Source organism: Macrotis lagotis, chromosome 1 (genome assembly GCF_037893015.1).
Source record: "Macrotis lagotis isolate mMagLag1 chromosome 1, bilby.v1.9.chrom.fasta, whole genome shotgun sequence".
NCBI lineage: Eukaryota > Metazoa > Chordata > Mammalia > Peramelemorphia > Peramelidae > Macrotis > Macrotis lagotis.
The window spans coordinates 23,501,802-23,507,801 of record NC_133658.1 but is presented as its reverse complement, the minus strand read 5'-3'; the positions used below and the strand labels follow the sequence as shown (position 1 = coordinate 23,507,801).

At 41.0% G+C, this 6,000-nt stretch overlaps 1 long non-coding RNA gene across 3 annotated transcripts in view; it reads right to left on the bottom strand.

The window, feature by feature from the left end:
* Nucleotides 1-557: 557 nt before the first annotated feature.
* Nucleotides 558-6,000, bottom strand: part of LOC141494792 (uncharacterized) — an 8,413-nt gene continuing 2,970 nt past the window's right edge. For 2 of the 3 annotated variants that reach the window (XR_012470559.1, XR_012470558.1), the window contains exons 2-3: nt 5,461-5,630; nt 558-802 (exon numbers count right to left, since the gene is read on the bottom strand). This is a non-coding gene — a long non-coding RNA (uncharacterized LOC141494792). Of the gene's footprint in view, nt 803-3,787; nt 4,016-5,460; nt 5,631-6,000 lie in introns of all 3 variants that reach the window. The other variant, XR_012470561.1, reaches the window with a different exon arrangement.

Genomic DNA, 6,000 nt, shown 5'->3' with positions numbered 1-6,000 from the left:
TAGAACTATACAGCTGGCTTGCCCATGTAGCCTTCCTCATTAAAAGCCCAGATTTATGAGAAAGGAGAGAGTTCTAAATTCCTGTGTCTATTTTCATCTTCCCTACATTGCTAATTTCCCTTGAAAACTCTTGCCTAACAGAACCTCGTCTACAAGACAGAGAATTTTACAAGATTATCTTTTTGCTTGCATTTCAAAACTAAAATGAGAACATTTTATTTAGTTGAAAATAAATGTGTATAAATATATTCATACATCTGTGGGTTTACATATATTTACATAGTATGCATATATTTATATATTTTTAAATATTTGTAATTTTGTACAAAATTTCTATCTCAAAGTTATATAAATAAATTTTATAAATATTTATCAAAGTTAAAAATGCCTTGATTCATTTCTTCTGAAATAGGCTCTTCCTTGCTCAAGAGTTTTCTTTTCTCCCTGCCTTTTGACTCATTTTAAAATGCTAGATAGAGGAACCTTGCTAAGTTTTTAAGTGAACAAACTTCTTTATTTTTTAAATAAGGAATTTTAATAGCAGAATTAGGTACCACATACAATAGATGACTTGAATACTATGCTTTCATTCACTCCTCCAAAAATCCCTTTACTTTCACCACCCTTGAATTCTCAAGTGAAAGTTGGACTTCTGGTCCTCTGAGCCAGTGAAGATTAATAAAATACTGTGTAGATCGTCCATAAGGGAAAATCCAGGAGGCTGTTTCACTGTTCTCATCCAATGTGCTGGGCATCTCCAGTTGGATAGGGCCTGGGACTTCTGCAGACTGGTTACAGAATCCTAAATCAAGGAAACACAAAGAAACCACAGCCTCTCCTTAGCTTCATTTACCATCTGTTTCCAGGTCATCTGTTACTTCATTATCCTTCAATAAACTCCACTAAGATACACTTTGTGCATGAGTTGTCTTTTGTCTGTCTAGTGTGGTTTTACCACTGGTTTACCACAAAAGCAGTCATTTAGAAAGCCTTCACTCCTTGAACCTGGATTTCCTGTAAAATGGACATTTTAGTAAAAAGTAGGGGAAAACATCAATAAAACTGATTACCTCCAAAGCCTTCTCCAACAAGGTCCTAAATTTCCAGACTAATGCAGTGAAGAGTAACTCACAGTTACCTTGGATTCTGTAAACAAGCTATTAGCCCATTGGAGCCTTCTCTTCACCCAGTCATTGACTCCTCATACCTGATTTTATAAATGACATTGATATATAATACTAATCACCCTGGTTTCTTCATCAGTTAGGACAGCTACTGATACCACCACAGTTTCATGGACAACCTCTATCTGACCTAAGTAGGGTCTCAAAGAGGCTTCGTCTCTAGGGGAAAGGCTGTTTCCTACAGATACTATTTTTATGGAAAGAAAATAACTTGTGAGTGATCCCATAAGGAGTTCTCAGTGTCCCCATGAATGACACAGGGATTGTGTTCTTAACTGTCTCCAAACTAATTAAATTCTCATTTAGTCCCTGGAGGGGTTTCATAATTTCCTTGGAAACACTGATTAAATGCTTGTAACTGGTTTGGTTTTGTTTGTTATTCAAGCATTTTCAGTTATGTCCAACTCTGTTTTTTTTTTGTTTTTTTTTCAAGGCAATGGGATTAAGTGACACCCCCAAGGTCATGAAGTTAGTAAGTATTGAGAGTCTGAGGTCAGGGGTGACTAGGTGAGGCAGTAGATAGAGCACTGGCCCTGGGTTCAAATCCAGTCTCAGACACTTAATAATTACCTAGTTTGTGTGGCCTTGGGCAAGCCACTTAACCCCATTGCCTTGCAAAAACCTAAAAAAAAAAGTCTGAGGTCACATTAGAACTCAGGTCCTCCCAACTCCAGGGCTTGGTGCTCTATTCACTGCATGACCTAGCTGCCCCATATCTGACTCTTTTGGACCTATCTTGAGGTTTTCTTGACAAAGACATCAGAATGGTTTTTCCATTTCCTTCTCCAGTTCCTTTTACGGATGAGGAAACTGAGGCAAATAGGGTAAATTGACTTACCCAGAGTCACAGAGCTAGTAAGTAGTGTCTGAGGTCAGATTTGAATTCAGGTCTTCCTGGCTCTAGATCTAGCCTCAATCCACTTTACATTTTGTATATATATATATGTGTCTGAGTTTTAGGTATGTGCTTATATACACATACATACATAAATACAAATCTTTTCCAAAACTTAAGGGACTATTTAAATGTTACTCATTATTCCTCACCTCTTACCCCTCTAGGTATTGCCTTGCAAATTGCCTTGCAAAAAAAAGAAAAGAAAAGAAAAGAAAAGAAAAGAAAAGAAAAGAAAAGAAAAGAAACAAAGAAAAGATCCTGGGGATCAAGACCCAGAAGTTGGGCTATGAATTACTGGGGACATTCTTTAGAATCCCTGTCAGAGCAATGTTAGCTGAGGGATGGGGACAGGAAGGGGTGCCCCTAGCCACACTCAGAGTTGGCAGAAGACCTGTCCCATTGAAGAGACGTTAACCCTGGTAGACTTGGTTCCAAAGGGCAGAACTCGGGAGGATGGGTGGGATTTACAAAGAGTACATTGGACTAGCTATCAAGAATACGTTCCAAACGATTGGCACTGACCCCTTCCTAGAGGTCTGAAATGGCTACTCACTCTATCAGCCTGTGTGGTGGAAGGGATCTTTGTTCATGGAGGGACTGGACCAGAAGATCTCTGAGGATCCCTTCTGATGCCGAGGTTCCAGGATTCGATGAGGTTCAACGATGCAGCATCAAGCCCAGCCCCCCTCAGATTTGGGCTTTCAGAAAACCATCCCAGACTGCAGGAACTATTGTGCCTCGGCATACACTGGACTAACTTAAGAACCCCCATATATGGATTGTTGGGTTTTTTCACCAACCAAAAGTGACATTAGTTAAAAGCAAGAAGACATTCAATCAAACAAGGCAAATTAAAAAACAAAAAAATCCCATCCTATACAAAATGATACACTCCCTTTTGCTCTTTGCTACCATCTTTTGGTCTTCAGATACAATAAATCTTTTTCCAGCAGGAAAGACCCTCCCATCTCTTTATTTGATGACCCTAAAGATTATTTTAGTTTTCTTTGTGATACAGATCCCAACCAGATAGCTCTTAGACTTCTTGTTTTGTTTTTTTTTTTGCAAGGCAATGACGTTAAGTGGCTTGCCCAAGGCCACACAGCTAGGTAATTGTTAAGTGTCTGAGGCCAGATTTGAACTCAGGTACTCCTGACTCCAGGGCCAGTGCTCTATCCACTGTTCCACCTAGCCGCCCCAGCCTCGGACTTCTTAAGTCACCTTTGAACTGATTTTTCATTGATGCCTCTTTCAGTCAAAATCTTATTTGACTTAGAGGGAGAAAATTACTTTCGACTCTTCAACATTTCAATTATTCCTAACTTGGTCCACAGAAATCACTGGGCCTGAGTGGGGAAAATGAAAAAGGCTGATTTTTTACCCTACAGCCTCCCCCTCCCCGCCAGAAACAAGTTACTTGTGCTCCCTATACCAATTGCAATAATTCACTTAACCAGAATAAGCTGAGGTACTATCCATGTAACAACCCCATGAGATAAATAATATGCTTATGATTATTCCCAGATAACAGACATTAGTAGTGGACCCCAGCAGGAGGATCCGGATCCTCTCTTAGTCTTTTCCTTCCCCCCATCTTCTGTTTATCTCTTGCTTATGTGGGGGAAGCTAAAAGAGGCATAATATGGTCGAGATTTGTCCAAAGTAATTACAAAGGAAATCGCCATGGTAAAATAGGCTCACTAACCTGACTTTTATCTTGCCATTGAACTTGAAGAGTGAGGCTGAAAAATGCAATTCATAGGCAAGTCAAGACATGGCCAGGTGATATCATTGGTCCTCTTCAAAAATGAAGCATGGGCAACAACATAACACAGTCCCTGATATACAGTAGGTGCTTCATTCATGTTTTTTGATGAATCTACCCATCAGCCTGTCCTAAACCCATGTTCTGATCTCAGTCATTTGCGAAGTACTTTGGAGAAAATACGAAAAGGAAAAGGAAGTGATCATGCATTTATTAAAACCTGTTCCTAGTGGTAGTACCAATGTCTAGTATTAATATCAAGAGCTGTGCTATATTTTACAAATGCAATCTTACAATAAGGGAGTGCTATCCTTATTTTACAGGTGAGGACATTGAGGTTAAGTGACTTGCCCAGGGTCATCCAGCTAGCTAGTAAGTAGCTGAGGTATAGCAGATGTTTGTGATTTCAAGGCCCAGCTGTATGACCAAGAGAGATAGGAAGCCTGCCCTCAGAGTTTACTGATAGAAGGAACAAAAAAAAAAGTAACTGAAGGATAGGCTTTAAGATCTAAGAGGTTCTAAGAAGGGTGAACTGCAGAGACTGGAATGGAGGTCTCTCCTGAAGTGACCCCTGGATGTGTCATTTCAAACCTTCCCTGAAGGCAGATGAACAATCCAACCTCAGACCCTCTCCTAGAGCCCCCATCAGCCCCTTCCCTATCCCCAGGAGGATCCCCTGAGCTCTGAGACCAGGAACCTTCAGGGCTTTGGGCAGGGATTGATTTCTGCCCTTGTTAACTGATTTTTTTTCCAAGATCTTTCACTTTTACTTCTACTTCCTCTTCCACTTCCACTCCCATTTCCACTTTTTTAGTTTGTTCTGCTTGAACTTGAGGATATGGTAGGGGGAGGACTGTTATGAGTTCAGTGGGCAGGAATCCCAATGTGATATTACATCTCACCCAGGCAAAACTCAGGGCACAAGAAAAAGGGAGACCGAGGAGTCACCTCATCAGTCCCCCTGTATAGCAGTTAACTTAAGATGGGGGTGTCAAGCAGGCGGCCTACATCCTCTTTTTTAAGATCTCTCTGAGATGAGCTAAAAATGTAGGTTTCCCCCTCCCCCAGTTCCACAGATTGATAAGGAACCCAGGTTCCGAGGTAGTGGGTAAGGTTATGTGGTGTGAGGTTTCTGTATGGCTACATGGTTTGACTGAGAACCAGAAGGGCTCTTTGAGATCATCTGACCCCTTCATTTTCCAAGTGAAGAAAGTGAGATTCAGTGACTTGGCCAAGGTCATACAGCTAGTAGTAAGTGGCACAGTTGGATTTGGAATCCACAGCACTTGATATAGACTTGGTGATCTTTTCCCTCTGACTGCAAATTCAGTAGTTTTTCCTCCATACCATTCTCCTTTCATTTAGTCATGTGAGGCCATGTGATATGGAGACTAGGACATTCAATAGTTTTCAGACCCTTGGCAAGTTTTTCCCCTTCTTGTTCAGATGTCTTTGTTTACTTATTGTCTTCCCCTTTAAACTGGAAGCTCCTGGCGGGCAGGGGCAGTCCTTCAATTCTTTTTGGTATCCCCAGTGTTTAGCACTGAGTCACTGTGTCACTTAGCTGCCCCCAGTAAAGAATATAAGCTCCTTAGGGGCAAGGATTGGCTCACCTGTCTTTGTACTGTGGTGGAATGCTCAAATGAGAACAATTTGTTCCAAGGTCCAGGAAGACAATCCTCTAGGAGGTTGGTCAGACATCAAAGACATCAAGGTCATCCCCTGCATCCTGGGCCATCTCCAATTGGCCTGGCTTTTGTCTCGCCACTGGACTTCAATGATTCTGGAAGAGAAAGCGAGGTTGATAACTTTATGCCACTCTGCCACTCTCAAATTCAATTCATTCTCCAGTTGAGACATCACCTATGATGTCAATGGTCCTCTTCAAAAAAAAAGAACGACAGTCTCTTGGAAAGCAGATTAACAAAACTTGTTGCTGCATTGACTAATTGAGAGACATTAGAATAAGGATCAGGACCAAGACTAATTGTGATTCTGTGAACTATTGGCGAGAGTCTATCTCTTTCTTATAAATGGACAACTGGTGGACTGTGGGTATGGGTGTGTCTTTACCAATGCATTGATTCGTCGGGCCTACCATGCTTTATTGTGAAAGATGGTTCTGTGGAGGAGAATTGTTGGGACGTATCAAT